This window comes from Amblyomma americanum, chromosome 1 (genome assembly GCF_052857255.1).
Source record: "Amblyomma americanum isolate KBUSLIRL-KWMA chromosome 1, ASM5285725v1, whole genome shotgun sequence".
Taxonomy (NCBI): domain Eukaryota; kingdom Metazoa; phylum Arthropoda; class Arachnida; order Ixodida; family Ixodidae; genus Amblyomma; species Amblyomma americanum.
Window position 1 is genome coordinate 519,008,309 of NC_135497.1, and position 14,738 is coordinate 519,023,046.

Below are 14,738 nucleotides of genomic sequence, written 5' to 3' on the forward strand. Positions count from 1 at the left end.
ATATTGTCTATGACTTAAACTGTTTATTCACATAAACATAAAAACTAAATAAAAGTGAAAGCGAGCTGCCACTGGACTGACTCAAAGGCACTCCATGCGTTGACTCTGCCTACCTAGCGGGCTCAGTTCAAAAAAGAGGGGAGCCAGGACGCTTAATCCGATCTGTGTTTCTAAGAATGCCCGAGATGTGTAGATAGAGTTCCCACGGTAAAAAGACGTGTTCAAATTCCTGTATAGTGCACCCTTAATTTCTGTGAAGGCCTAATTTTCTCGTTTTGTCCCGAATCATATAAACAGCACATTGCAAAAAATTGCTCCCGTGAATAATGTGGCAAAAAGGAGCACTAAGGAGCTTGTCACTTATCCGTTCCAAAATTTAGCACTCGCAAATATTCCGGTATTGCGACTTTACCTGAATTTGTGAAGTATTAAGCTTGAAAAAAAATGACTTGTTTACAGTATAGATAAGCGGGCAAGTTGGTCCCCGTCCCCGTTTGTTCGCGCTGTTTTTTGCATTATTGTTTACAGTATCTCATTTCGGAACATGAACATGGTGCTTGGTCCAGTGTCTACTTTGGGCACTGCGCATGTCAACAGCGCATATAGCACTCCTGCAGATTCCTGCATGGTGGACGTAAATGCTAAGCAATGCAACATGCTGTAACAAGACTGATGCAAACCAACCTGCACATGATACTGCCATCAGAGTATCAATGGCAACTTCTGTTGCAAATATAATAAATACTGTTCAAGGTTCCCATGTATGATCATGGGTTTTGGTTGCTGTAGTATCTGACCACTGTGGCAGAGTTGGAGAGTTATATCCCAGCTGCAATAACCATATTTCAAATGAGCCAAAAATAAATTCAAAAATGGGGGGGCACTCAAGCCTCGCCTTTAGGGTATAATGCGAAAGCTAATGGGTCAATGCCCCACATATATAGAACTGGGCATCCTGTACATAGCATTCATAGAACCCTGGGAGTCCTCATACCACTCCTGGCGCAGTGGTGCAGCGGTTATGCAATGCACCACTAACCTGTGATGGCTGATGCTGCCACTGGTGGGACATGTGTGATCCAGGTTTCTCTTCTCAGCAACCTCTCTTGACTAATCATTAATATAACTGCCATGGTGGGCAGTTTGCGCACAGTCCTGTGAGCACATTGTGATGACGCCACAAGGTGACATGACTTAGCTGGCCCACCCACTTTCTATCTTGCTTCTCTGGGGATTTTTTGCTTACTGTGGCCGATGCCGATGTCGAATGTTCTGCCACATGAACTCCCTAATGATATCGCGTTAAAAGCACCAGCGTTTTTATATTCCCGTGCACATTGCAAAAGCCCACATGGCCAAAAACAATCTGGAGTACACCAATACAGCTGCCTCACAACCGACCGTCTATATTGGGCGCATAAAAGGGCAGTGGCCAGTAGCCTTCCCCCATCTGCTAGCAGACCCTTCTCGTCTGCCGTCAGGGAAGAAAAGTCCTCTTTATTATAATGTACGGGGTGTAAAATCTCTTTGTTCATCTGCTCAGACAGCTTTCGCTGTATGAATCGTCTCTGGATACATTCAAACACGCCATTATACTGCAAAGACCGACATGCATCTTGGCTTCAATGTAAAACATATATTTTACATCCACGCGGCATTCATTCAATCTGGGCCCACGAAGTAAGTGAAGCCAATGAATCCCTGCGCAGAGTGAACGTTTCTCGCGGTCGCTGAACCCAGCAATTGCCATGTGCCCTCTAGGCCTAACCAGAATCATCTAGGAGCTCGCCATAGCAGCAGTGCTCCGGGACGTGGCGGTCGTTGACGACGCTGACTCGGGCAGGCTGAGGTTCGCCGATAGCCTCTTGATGGGCCGGTCCAGTTCGTTGAGCGCGTTGTGCAGCTGTCCCAGCAGCTGTCCCATTGCGCTGGCTGCAGTCGCCGTTGTAGTCCATGTCAACGGTCAACACGGATATACCGCCCATACGCATTCGCTTGGCGAACAGAACCTGCGCGGTATTCGTCGACCATTAACAAGCAAGCAAGCGTAAACACCACAAACCCGGAAAGCGTACCCGTCCGACGGCTCACTCACTTTGGCCTCGGCTGCTGAGCCCAAGGTTGCGATCTTGAATCCCGGCCGCGTCGACCGCATTTAAATGAAGATGAGGAACGCTAAACTCTGTGGCAGCTGTTAACCGCGTTTTGCGCATGTGGTGCTTCCGCATAGTTTTGGTCATGTGCAAAGTTTAGCTACCACTGCGTTTAGCGTTTTTATGGATAGCATAAGAGTCCCATGTCTCCGCACTCAGCAGTGGTGTCACGCCTTAAGCCCAGCAAGGTAAAAAGTGGCACCTTAGCATACGCTAGAGCCACCTGCCAAGATGGAAGAGACAGCTGCGACCTGCCACTGTTGGCAGACGGCAGTGCAGAAATGAGCATCATCCTCTCCTCTGCCAGGGGAGAGGAGAGAAAGTAAGCAAGGCGGCCGCTGTGGGAAGAACCTTGTCATATGCCACGGCTGGCAGGTGCAAAGTCATGCACGGCTCCTTACAGTGAGGTTATGTTCTCGCATGGTCACAGCTTATAGTGATTAGGTGTCCAAATTTTCGCAGCTCAGCGTAAACGACAGTCTTTTTAAATGGTGTGTGTAACTAGTACGAGTTAACATGTGCATGACTTCTTCATTTGTCTTGAAGTGTTTTTTACACCCCCACAGCTGCTTTGAATGCACTGTCGATAGAACCGTGCGGTTACCTCGTGTCACATTAACACCAGTTCGACCGCTATGAACAGCACACCTCTGCGGTCGCTCTATTGATTGCAAATGTGTTCTGTCTGTTGCATGCCCTATAGTGGCGACAGCGCTCTCTCGCTCCTATCTTCTGAAGTGCTTGTTCTCAACGTGCCGCTTCTCCTCTCCCGCAAACTTTCAAAGCGCGTCTCGCCAGCCGCGTCGAGCGCGGAAGGTGGTGTGCCTCTCTTCCGCAGTGCTGAACGGTGTGGACGGCGCACGACGGCATTTTTTTATGGACTTTTTACCGGCAGCTCTCGCTGTAAACCGTGTGCTGTGCGACTTGTGGCCGCGTTAAAGAACCCCAGGGTGCCTAAATTTATAGAGCCCTCCACTACAGTGTCCCTCATAGCAAGAAATGAGACGCAAAGACAGCTGAGCCACAAACAGCACTGTAAGAAGCTGTTAGCCAGGGGAACCTCAATACTGGGTCTTGTTATTAATTTCGAAGGCGCGAAGAGTTTTTGCTGAAGTCTTAATAAACCTCGCTTGTATTTCCTCTCTGGGAGGTAATATGCTGGTCTTATTTGTGTTGCCACCTCAGTTTTCTTCTTTTCGTTGGTGATAGTACAGATTTGGGACTTTAAAGCTCATATAACTCAGAAACGTGCCTTCAAGCCATGAACGCTGCACAGTCACTGGCGCTTTCAGTTATGTGATGTGGCATCAACATGTCAGCAATGCATTCGTAATGTTGGAGACGACGTGACAATCTAACTCTGTCTATATCCAGCTTAAGCCTATCGCATAAGTGCGTGAGGGTAATTCCACTCCTGAACAGCTGTTCGAGTATACGTCCGCGAAAACTTTATGGCCCTAATTCTGCGTTGCGGAACTTCGGATGCCACAATTACAAGACACGGGTAAAGAGCACGGGGTATAGAATGTAGGTAACGATAAGGGAAGAAGTGTAGGTTTTCGCTGTACACGTGGGTCTCAAGCATGGCGGCCACTACCTGTGACGTCTGTGCAAGCCACCACACAGGAATGTGCTGAAGCATGCGCCACCCTGATTTTCAAGGCGTGCTTCACGGATATGTTTTACAGGCAAGCAGTAGATTGAGTGCGACCCTTCGCAAATCAGAAACATTGTGAGCTAGGATACACGCACTGACGTTGTTGAGAATGGTGGCCTTGTTGTCATAGCCAATCCACTGTCCTTTGTCCCGGTTGACGGCGATCTTGCAATCGGCCTCCTTGTTGTACAGCGGCACCGACAGGTCGGAGCTGAATTCGAGGCAGATCTGCGCACGCGTGCACCGCATGCACGTGGTCAGTGGGCATCTTGTGTGCATAGACATTGTGCAAAAGCGCCGCGAGTGTAACTGTAGCACGTTTATTATGGTTGCATCTAGTAATACAGTGTTTAGCACCGCGCCGTACGGTAAGCACGCTAACTACGGTAATTCCAACCGTACGGAAAATATGCCTAAGCAAGCATGGCGGCATTAGCAACGACAACGCTTTAACATATTCACCTCTCCTATGCTCTCTACATAGTGAAGAGAAGTGACTTTGCCATAAGGCAGGCTATATCAGCCCTAGAATTGACAGTGCAAGGAAAACTACCGTTGTACACGCATCTTAGCCGAATTATACACCGGACGAAACGAAATCCTCCCGGACACAGATCCTCTACGGCCATTTTAGAAAGACACAGTCGAACCTTGTTATGACGAAACGGTTTATCACGAAAAATTGAACATAACTAGGCACTGGCGATTCTCCTTGGAAGCTCGGTCAATACGGGCTATAAAGAACCATTTCTTTATAACGAGGTTCAGTTGTATATCTATCGATGATGAGTGCCGTTGGCGGCGGTATTGTGAAACGTGCGAAGAAGCGATTAGTGGCCATGGCGACGACTAGCATTGGTGGCTGCGTAGAGAAGACATGACATAAGCACTTCGAAATAGACGAGCAGCCCGCGCTCGTTGGTGAACGGTCCCGGGGGCGCGGGTCCACGGACGCTGGCTCGCAGCTCGTAGCGCCCACTGTTGCGTAGCCTGTAGGCGTAGCCGAACAGCGCCAGGGCTACGCGCTGCCGGAAGTGTAGCTCGCCGAGGAACGCCTCGCACGCCTCCACCTGCGCGTCATCCATGCTACGTTGGATTAGTGCCTGGACAAAATTGAAAATTGGTCCTTTAGTAAAAGAAATGGCGTAGTAATTGTCTCGCATATCTCGGTGGACACCGGAACCGCGCCGTAAGGGAAGGGATAAAAGTAGGAGTGAAAGAAGAAAGGGAGGAAGAGGTGCCGTAGTGGAGGGCTCCGGAATAATTTCGACCACCCGAGTATCTTTAACGTGCACCGAAATCGCACAGCACACGGGCGCCTTTGCGCCTCGCCTCCACCGAAACGCGGCCGCCACCGTCTGGTTCGAACCCGGGAAATCTGGCTCATTAGCCGGGCACTCTATCCACTGAACCACCGGGGCGGGAAGTGCGTAGGTGCAATCCTGAAAACCTGCGCTTGTACAGAATTTCTAGGCTAAGCGATGTGGCGAGTGGGCCACCTGCCACTTACTATATAGACGGGCATCGATCGCCATTTCCCTTTGCAGTAACGCATTAATAATCCGTGTGAAACCGGAAATCAGGCATCAAGAGCTAAAACAAAATTTGTTCCTCGACTAATCGGTTCGTGTCGCTTGGAAGGTATGTAACGCGAACAAAAAACAGTTGAAACCTATCCTGTCTTTCGCCTGTGGTGATTACGGCACAGCAGTATGGATGGGTGAACATTGGACTCCCAGAGGTGCCTCTGACGCTTAGACTCTATTGCATAGTGGCTTCTTCGATTTCTTGCCGGCCGCTAGAACGCACTATTGTAGTAATGCTAGTGGCCCAGTTGGAACCAGTCGACAGACCCGTGCTCTTTCTTTTCTTCATATGATCAGAACAGGATCATTGGGCTTTATGGGCAGCCGAACACTGCGCGCTGAATTTTTTTCGAGACTGAGATATGTCCCGAACATTAATTCCGCGAAAGGTGCTCTCCTTCTTATACCTGCCTATATCGGCTGCTAGTCGACGGGCTCCAACTGGGCCACTATCTCTGCCACACCCTGAACACGAATAAACGTGTATGGAAGTGAAAATTTATCTGGGTTTGAACCCGATCGAAGCGGCCGCGATTAGATGGAAGCGAAACGCGCAAAAATCGATTTTTTTTTAAAAAGACCCGCCGCGGTGGCTCAGTGGTTAGGGCGCTCGGCTACTCAGCTGGAGTTCCCGGGTTCGAACCCGACCGCCGCGGCTGCGTTTTTATGGAGGCAAAACGCTAAGGCGCCCGTGTGCTGTGCGATGTCAGTGGACGTTAAAGATCCCCAGGTGGTCGAAATTATTCCGGAGCCCTCCACTACAGCATCTCTTCTTTTCTTCTTTCCCTCCCTCCTTTATCTGCGGTTCAGGTGTCCGCCGATATATGAGACAGATACTGCGCCATTTACTTTCCCCAAACACCAATTGGGGAAAGGAAATGGTGCAGTATTTGTCTCACATATGGGCGGACACCTGAACCGCACTGTAAGGGAAGTAATAAAGGAGGGAGTGAAAGAAGAAAGAGGTGCCGTAGTGGAGGGCTCCGGAATAATTTCGACCACCTGGGGATCTTTAATAATAATAATAATTGGTTTTTTGGGGAAAGGAAATGGCGCAGTATCTGTCTCATATATTGTTGGACACCTGAACCGCGCCGTAAGAGAAGGGACAAGGGAGGAAGCGAAAGAAGAAGGGAAGAAGGAGGTGCCGTAGTGTAGGGCTCCGGAATAATTTCGACCACCTGGGGATCTTTAACGTGCACTGACATCGCACAGCACACGGGCGCCTTAGCGTTTTTCCCCATAAAAACGCAGCCGCCGCGGTCGGGTTCGAACCCGGGAACTCCGGATAAGTAGTCGAGCGCCCTAACCACTGAGCCACCGCGGCGGGTCTGGGGATCTTTAACGTGCACCGAAATCGCGCAGCACACGGGCGCCTTTGCGTCTCGCCTCCATCGAAACGCGGCCGCCGCGGTCGGGTTCGGACCCGGGAACTCCGGATCAGTAGCCGAGCGCCTTAACCACTTAGCCATCGCAGCGGGGCAAACGCGATGTCAGTGCGCGTTAAAAATCCCATTTGGTCGAAATTATTCCGGAGCCCGCCACTACCACACTTTTTCCTTCCTTCACTCTGTCAGTCCCTCCTTTCACGTTAAAAATCCCAGGTGGCCGTGATTATTCCGGAGCAGGCCTCCACTACGGCACCTCTTCCTTCCTTTCTTCTGTCAGTCCCTCCTTTATCGCGTCTCTTACGGCGCGGTTCAGGTGTCCGCCGAGATGTGACATAGATACTGCGCCATTTCCTTTCCCCCAAAACCAATTTTCATTTCCGTTTCTTTTTCTAGGGCACAAATCTTTTGGGGGCAAGGTATTCTGGCCATGTTCCGCAGTAGATTTCGATCACTAAATATACTGTGTAGACAACGATGATATAGTCTCTTTGCGAAGCGTAGAAACTTGATGCAGTAGGCAATGGGCGGAGGCTTTTAAACGCGGCACCGGAGGTCCTGAGGTTAGCAAAAAGAGGAGGTCGAAACCTCGGTTGAAACCTTCGTAACTGATAGAAATTCGCATGTTTTGAAGAGGGGAATTTGTTTGCGTCGCCAACCTTAAGTATTCCGCATTTTTCGAGGTGGAAACTTGTGCATGGGCTCGGGCAACATACCCTGCCCGTAGAGGACAGCTTACTCCATTTGTACTCTTTTCGTGTTTAGAGCGCGCGTTAACAGAAGAGGGTTGCGAGGAAGGACTGAAAGAAGAGACGCTCGTCGCAACAACCGAGGATAGCGCTGCTTCCTTCCTATAACATTGAGTCCTTATCGCCCCAATTCAGTGAAACGTTCTCGGTGCTGCTTTCGCTGTAGCCATTGATGACCACCAATAGAAAGCCTCTTGTGGAGCTGACAGCAATACCGCCTAGCAGGTCTTCCTTGAAGATGATTGGTGGGACGGCCGTCTTGAGAGTGTCTTCCTCCGAGTACGCGTGGACAATCAGCAGGCAGCTCATGCTACAAGGAAGAGCGCAACAACGACGTCCGTTAGGCGGTTTAGCAGCGCTGTACCGGCACGCAATAAACCAAAGCCGGGGGCGGGCGAAGGGGGCGGTTACGTGTAACTGGAGAGGTAGCAGTATCGGCACCATTTGTTTTTCGATGTTTCTTTGACGAAAAAGTAGGGTCTCCTCATAGAGGCCTCTCCTCAAATTATTATTATTATTATTAATCAGCGAGACATGCCGGTCTAAGCCTTTAGATGGCTTGTAGGCTTGCATAACAGTAATGCTAATAACAGTAATAATAAGCGCCCAGCTGCTTTCAAAAGCCGACGGGGGTGGCCGCCTCGTCGCTCCTAGGAAGTAGAAATAATAATAATATTCTACTTCCTCGGAGCGGCGAGGCGGCCACCGCCATCGGCTTTTCAAAAACCGCTTCCACGCTTTCGCCCTCGCCCTTGTGTTGCAGGCCCAGCGTGACGAGAACACCCCTCTGGATCCAGTGCGGGCGCGCAACGACGCCGCTGTGAGCTCCGCAATTCTACCCTGAAAAGAAGTCCCACCGGCGAGTTGGGCACTCTTTCGGCTGGGAATGCGCGCGTCCTGTCGCGAACCGCTGAATCGCTGAATATAACTCGAGCTAAGACAGGCGTGGAAATCACCATTCCTGCTTAAGTCCTTTCTTTTCTTCGCTGGCAGTGGTTACCCGCAAAACGAGGCCTTGTATAAAATATGCGTATTCCCTAAGCCCGATTTTCTCGAAGTAGCGCTCCTGAAAGCTTGTTTGTCACTAACGCTGCGAAGAGTTTGAAATGAATTCTTTACGGCGGTTGTATTGCCTTTCAGTATAACGCGCTTTAGGTGAAATGCCCAAGATGGAGCGTTGTTTTCTGTTTTTCCACTTGGAAACACTTGGATGATTTGAGAAAGCTATATAACTTTCTTTTATATTGCCCTGAAAGCTCTCATATTTGTATTGCGTGTTAGAGCTTTGCGGATGTAAATATTTGATGCATTTATGCGCCGTAGGTACTGCGACGCACTTTGCGTCCTCGACATGCCTTCGGTTCTTCAGATTTTTCCTTTGATTACCGCGACTTGTCTTCAGTCGTTTTAGAGTACGTTTGCGGAGTTTTAAGGCGATTTACTCGTTTTTAAGAGCATAATGCGCTTTCGCACGCACAGGGCCTGTTAAATGGTAAACAAATTCAAACGAGCACCATTTGAGATCTCCAAGGTATTAAAATTGATTTAGAACTAAACATTTTGACACATTTGCCCGTCTAGTTGGGTTTTAACACTTATAATAAACTGCACATCTCCAACCAAAGATTTTAATTTTAACCCAACGTTTCGAAGCCGACTCGGTTCCTTCATCAGGGGTGACTGAGGGCAGTAGCTAGCATCTGGCGGGGAGGAGGGGGTCAATGGAACGAAAGCTGTGATGGGAAAGGCGGGGGGGGGAGGAGGTGGAGGGGGGGGTTGAAGGCTGTTAGTCACGTTGTCGCACAGCGGGGATGTGGTCAATAGCGACTTTTTCGTTGAGTTGATGTGCAGTTCATTATATTAAAATTGATGTTCATGGCGTCACCAAGCACTGGTCACAAAACATTCACGCATGACGTGCTCGACGGATCCCGCAAATGCCACTGTGCATTCTACTACGGAGAATCCCCCTCCCGCAATAAAAAAAAGGGGGGGGAGGACGTGAACGAACGCTAGGGAACGAGGAAGGTGAAAAAGTGGTCATGCAGCCGCCACGACATCTCCAAGTGTAGTGTGATGGACCTTCGGAATGTGTTCGCTACAAGTATGAGAATAATAATAGTTCTAGAATAGAGGAAAAGTGTGTGAAACGAAAGTTGTACGCTGTTCACGGTGAAGAAAAGGGGAGTTGTCTAAGCGGTAGTTGGCGTAGAGGAGAACACGACTGTGGAAATCCTCGAAGTTCATGGAGCAAGCATGTCATATTACTTCCCATGGAGGTCATGCAAGCTGCGGTGCAGTCGTACTCCGAATGCCTGGAAGCTGTGATTAATGTAAAATACGAATAAACTGAATGAAAACCATTGTGTTATGTTGCAGGGGCCAGTAAGCAAGTACTAGCAAAGAACCCTTCAATCTCGATTCGCTAAGAAGAGGAGTATGATGGTAAAACGATGTTGGCACATTTATGACGCACCCCGCAAATCCGTATATGATTTTGGTACTGGCTTTTGTAAAGAGCCTCCCTTCGCAATTCAGTGCTAAGGTTTGGCTGTCAAACTTCATTCCTTTGCCCGCGCATTCTTTCTGCGTCCATGGAAATGAAACTTCAACAGATGAGCCTTAATAGTAATCGCATAAGGGAAAGAACTCGGAGCTATGGAATATATTTGGGTGAGATGAACGGACAGAATATGTGCACGAAGCAGCACTGCGTGCGCCATAGGATGCCACCTAGCTCAAACGTGGGGAAGCAGTTGACCCTGTTTGTGCGCCCGAAACCGTGCAGCTTCGCTTTCTTCCCGCGACTGCCTGCATGCAGGAGCTGCACAGTGCGGGAGTGTAGCGCTGGGGAACGGACGTGTCGGCCTTCAACCGCATCATCGCCACTCAGAGCTCCGAGCAGCTGCGGCTTGTTTTCCGCGAATACAACGCACTCGCCAACCACACTGTGATGGAGGCCATCAAGAGCGAGATGAGCGGCGACCTCAAAAACGGCTTCCTCGCCATCGGTGCGTACTGCTCGCCTGCACGTTCGGCGCCTCGCATCTGTCAGACTGGCAAAAGGAACCCCGCTTTGGCCCTGGGTGGCTTAAAACGTTCCATGGAAGGCGTTGTGGAAGAACTGGAGGCCATGAAAGCCTGCTTCCACTTCCGATGTGTAGTAATGTACAGTGCGTCCATTCGTGCCAGTTGCTACGCTACGCTTCATTGCAGAACGTTCTTTCAGCCGACATCTCTGAGGGAGCCGTATTAATGGGCAGAGAATTGGAAAAAAAAAACCGTCGCAATAGTTCTGCAGTGGCCGCCCCGAAACAAAATATCAGGCCGTACTTAACTGGGGAGCTTACAGGCGCGCATGCGCCCCCTATGTGCGAGGAATTTCACATACTTCAGCGCTTCGGTGTCAACCAATGGCGTTAGAAGTTTACTTTTCTACCCACACATGGCGTGGTAATCTGCAAAATTCTATATTTTGGGTCATCACCCTGTTTGGTTTTGAACAAGACGCCTCCGGGGGCTTGTGCTGCCCTAAAGGGGTTACAGGGTTATGCGCGTGAAGCGCCTTCGGAGCCCTGCGCGTTTGTTTGCGTCATGAGCGATGCCACCAGAGAGCCAGGCGATTCGCGACTGGCACCTAGCTGACCACTGCAATGTCGGAAAACGGCCCTAGCCGGCGGCCTTTCTTGCCTACACGTCGGCGAACCTCGCGCTGATACTGTCAGAGCCTTCGGATATGTATCGAGCTGCCTCAGTTCAGTTATAGTCGTACGTGTTTTGTGCTTGTGTATATGCGGTCTGTCGTCCTATACAGATGTCCACACCTTTCTATACAGCGCTCGAGCCACACCTGCCGTTGGTCCCTGGGTTCGAGATAGCTTGTCGCTGTGCGTGCCCTGAGCGTGCTACGTTACTGTTTCGCACCACAGTTGCCGATTTTCGATGTGAGACTCGGCCGCCGCCTGGGGCGCCTTTTCGAGCGACGGGCAGGAGTGGTGGCGCCCCACGCCTGTTTCGTGTATCGTGGGGACCCAGTGGTCACCGTTTTGGGAACACAGGGCGCGTAGCACTTGGGAGCAATAAACAAAAATAAAACTCCTTTTTTCTCCCATCACTATTGTGCATCCAGTCGTCCAAACCGCCATTCTGAGATTAGCCCTAAATGCAGGAGCGGCGCCCTCAAGGGAAACTAGTGTAACGGCGAACCACGATTCACCGTTGACCGCGCTGCATTTTGCAAGGGTGCGCATGGCGAGAGTTTGAGATAGCAAACACTGGCAAAGCGCGCCGCCACTGCTGCACCCTTCTCTTCCAGCCCACAAAACGTGTCCTTTGAAACACGCACGCATTTGTGCGTGTGGTTGCATTATGTTCAGTAGCAGGCTTTTCGGCGGAGGGATTTTTAGCTTGGTGTAAGAAATGACACAACAAGCGCTATCTTCACTGACGCAAGATGGTTGGACTCCTAGCATGGCATGCCTTCACATGTGCTTTCGCCAGCATACTTACCTGGTGTCGGGTCACCGGCGATCATGAAGGTCGGGGCCCCGTGCCGAGGCCTTCCATTGCACTTCGGTTGGCTGAAGCGCGCCACTACCCCTAACTGGGGCAGATGGGACACGTAATTTTTGGTAGTGGGGCTCGGCGTCCGCGCCAGACCCTGCCATGACAAAATCAAAAAAGAGACAGTAACGCAGAAGTTATTTCCGTGTAGGTATTCATTGCGAGTCGTAAAAACGCCCCGCTCTGGCGAGAGTGTTCTGTGGTGCGACGTCATCAAAAGCTTTACGGTGCGGGTGGTGTGGTAGTCATAGCGTACGGACGGAATTGATGTGGTGAGAGGGAGCCACTGCGCGTCCGCAAGAGGGGTCCGGTAAACCGGTATACTACGTCTCCGGGCCTGCCGTCGGCGACAGCGACCACCAAAGCGAGTATCACGTTATCACGAACTCTTCAGCTTGTTTCCCGTGGGTCGAAAGGGGAAGACCTTTCGGCCGCCGCCTGGGGCGCCTTTTCGAGCGATGGGCAGGAGTGGTGGCGCCCCACGCCTGTTGCGTGTATCGTGCGCGACGCAGCATGCAGTGAGCATTAGCGCTTCCGCCCGCCGTTACAGCCAGCGCCCGCCAGTGGCGAACGGGGCGCAATGCAACCAGGCCTTCTAGCTTGTGACTCGACAAAGCTGAACACTCCATGCACGCTCAACGACAAACAGAGGAGGCTACGAACAACCTGCCTTGAGTCGGGAAGGGCACGCCACTCACGCGCTCTTTGGACTGGTTTATGGGCGTCTGTACTTCTACTGCGTTTATGTGCCTTACGATATTTCCGGTGAACAAATGATTAAATGGTAGCGGCACTTAACTGGTAGGCATGAGTGGTCCTATATTGAGACTGCTTGCGGTCTCTCAAAATGAACTCGAAGAGGAATTCGTACAGGCCAGGAATCACTCCGCCGTGCGCGGGTTCATTTTCTCGCTAACCAAAGGCTTACCAGTCAGCACGATGGCAAGACGGGCGAGTTGGTGATACATACTTGTGCGAAAATAGCGAAATAGGCGAGGACAACAAGGAAAGAAAACAACAGGACCAGCGCTAACTCACAACTGAAGGTTTGTTCACAGGAAGCAAGGAAGATAAAGAGGGCAAACAAACAAGATAGCAAAGCAAACAGACGTGCAGCTACGTGGAATCGAGGAAACGAACCTCACTGCCATGCAGGCATACCGACGGGCTGCTAACACACAATCTAGGTTATTTCGTCTTGTAAAAAGCCTTCATAATCTGCCTGGTTAACTGTGTTGGGTAACTGTACGATACATCACTGTGATGAAAATAGGGAAGCAAGATATGCAGTCTCTAAGATGATTAGTCAGGCCAAGCTAGCGGCTATCGCTTTTTTCGGTTCGCAACTTCCGCGTCTTGTGGTAGACTGTTGCTACAGCAAGGACTTGTATCTGCCTTTTTGATAAATGCAAGGATGATGCGAGAGCTGGCGACGGTGATTCAAAGACGGGGTGTTGTTTATGGCACGCCAAAAATTCGTTTCGCGCCTATATATTTATAAGCTGGCGCATATGTTTTCTTTCTGTCAGTAAAGAGAACTAATCAACGGTTTGGAACATTCTAAGTGGTCCATGAGTGTGGAAATCAATTGAGCTATCTGGTTAGAACGAAAAAGGAGCTTAGCTTGTTTGCGGCGGGCTTCATTCAAATCTTGATGGGCGCTGATTAAAATTACTATTTTCGAGTGCACTCTGGCTGCCCATTCGTTCAAGTAACGCATGCGGCATGTTTACTTGCAGTCGATACGTGGTGGCACGCTTAAATCCGGTTTTTTTTTTATTTGCAGTTAAATAAGACTAGACTTGAACTATACATGCCTGGACTATGCAGTTTGCTCAAGGACTTGTTTACTGCTCTTGAAGTGAACACCAGCTTGAAGGAGCTACGCAATGCCTTCGGCACAGTTGATGCTAGCTGCGGAGATGCTTTGGGCTCTGCAATTTCCAAGAACGCCTGCCTGCTCTACCTGGGCTTGCGTGGGCAAATTGCCGATTACTGCATTGCGCGCTTGGCAAAGGCGCTCTCACAGAACGCCACACTAGAAAAGCTGCACTTCGAGGGCTGCAGTCAAGGCTTCAACGGCGTCTTGGCTTTGTGTGATACGCTACGCACCAACAAGACTTTGAAAGAAGTGGTGCTTCCGCACTTCCTAGCGGGTGACTCAGAAAGGTACGACATCATCCGTCTACACCTATTTTTTGTTGACTGTTTTTTGAACAGTAATGCCTAAAAAGTTTCATATTTTGATGACACTTAAATATTATTTTTGATAGCGAAGTCAAGGGGAAAATGTGACTGTTATTACGTGAAAAGCCTAACTTCCGGTTAATTTCAACGTCTTCGTTAGCATCCTTATTACTTCAAATATTGCGTAGCACCTCACTAAGGTCGGTAGTAAAGTGGTAGAACGTGGGTAATAGTAGTGGTGTAATTAGATTTCATTCAGAAGAACTCTGTCATCGAGATTCAACTGACAGTCATGTGGCTCCAAAGAGTTCTGACGTCACTGTATATACAGACTGCGTGGTAATTTCATTTCTGTCCACTAGATTCAAAATCTAGTTGAAAGAAAAACAAAATACAGATTCCTGTAATGAGAGCAGTGAAACTGTATATTGCAGGGTTTAAGAAGTGTGCCGTAC

General features: G+C 49.8%; 1 non-coding gene and 1 pseudogene across 1 annotated transcript; one reads left to right on the forward strand and one right to left on the reverse strand.

Annotated features, from left to right (window-relative positions):
* Positions 1 to 1,730: 1,730 nt before the first annotated feature.
* On the reverse strand, positions 1,731 to 7,842 carry LOC144107092 (chitinase-3-like protein 1; annotated as a pseudogene).
* A 4,192-nt stretch (positions 7,843 to 12,034) lies between these two features.
* On the forward strand, positions 12,035 to 12,196 carry LOC144116878 (U1 spliceosomal RNA). Its single transcript, XR_013311993.1, has one exon. It is a non-coding gene; the product is annotated as a U1 spliceosomal RNA (small nuclear RNA).
* The last annotated feature ends 2,542 nt before the right edge of the window (positions 12,197 to 14,738 follow it).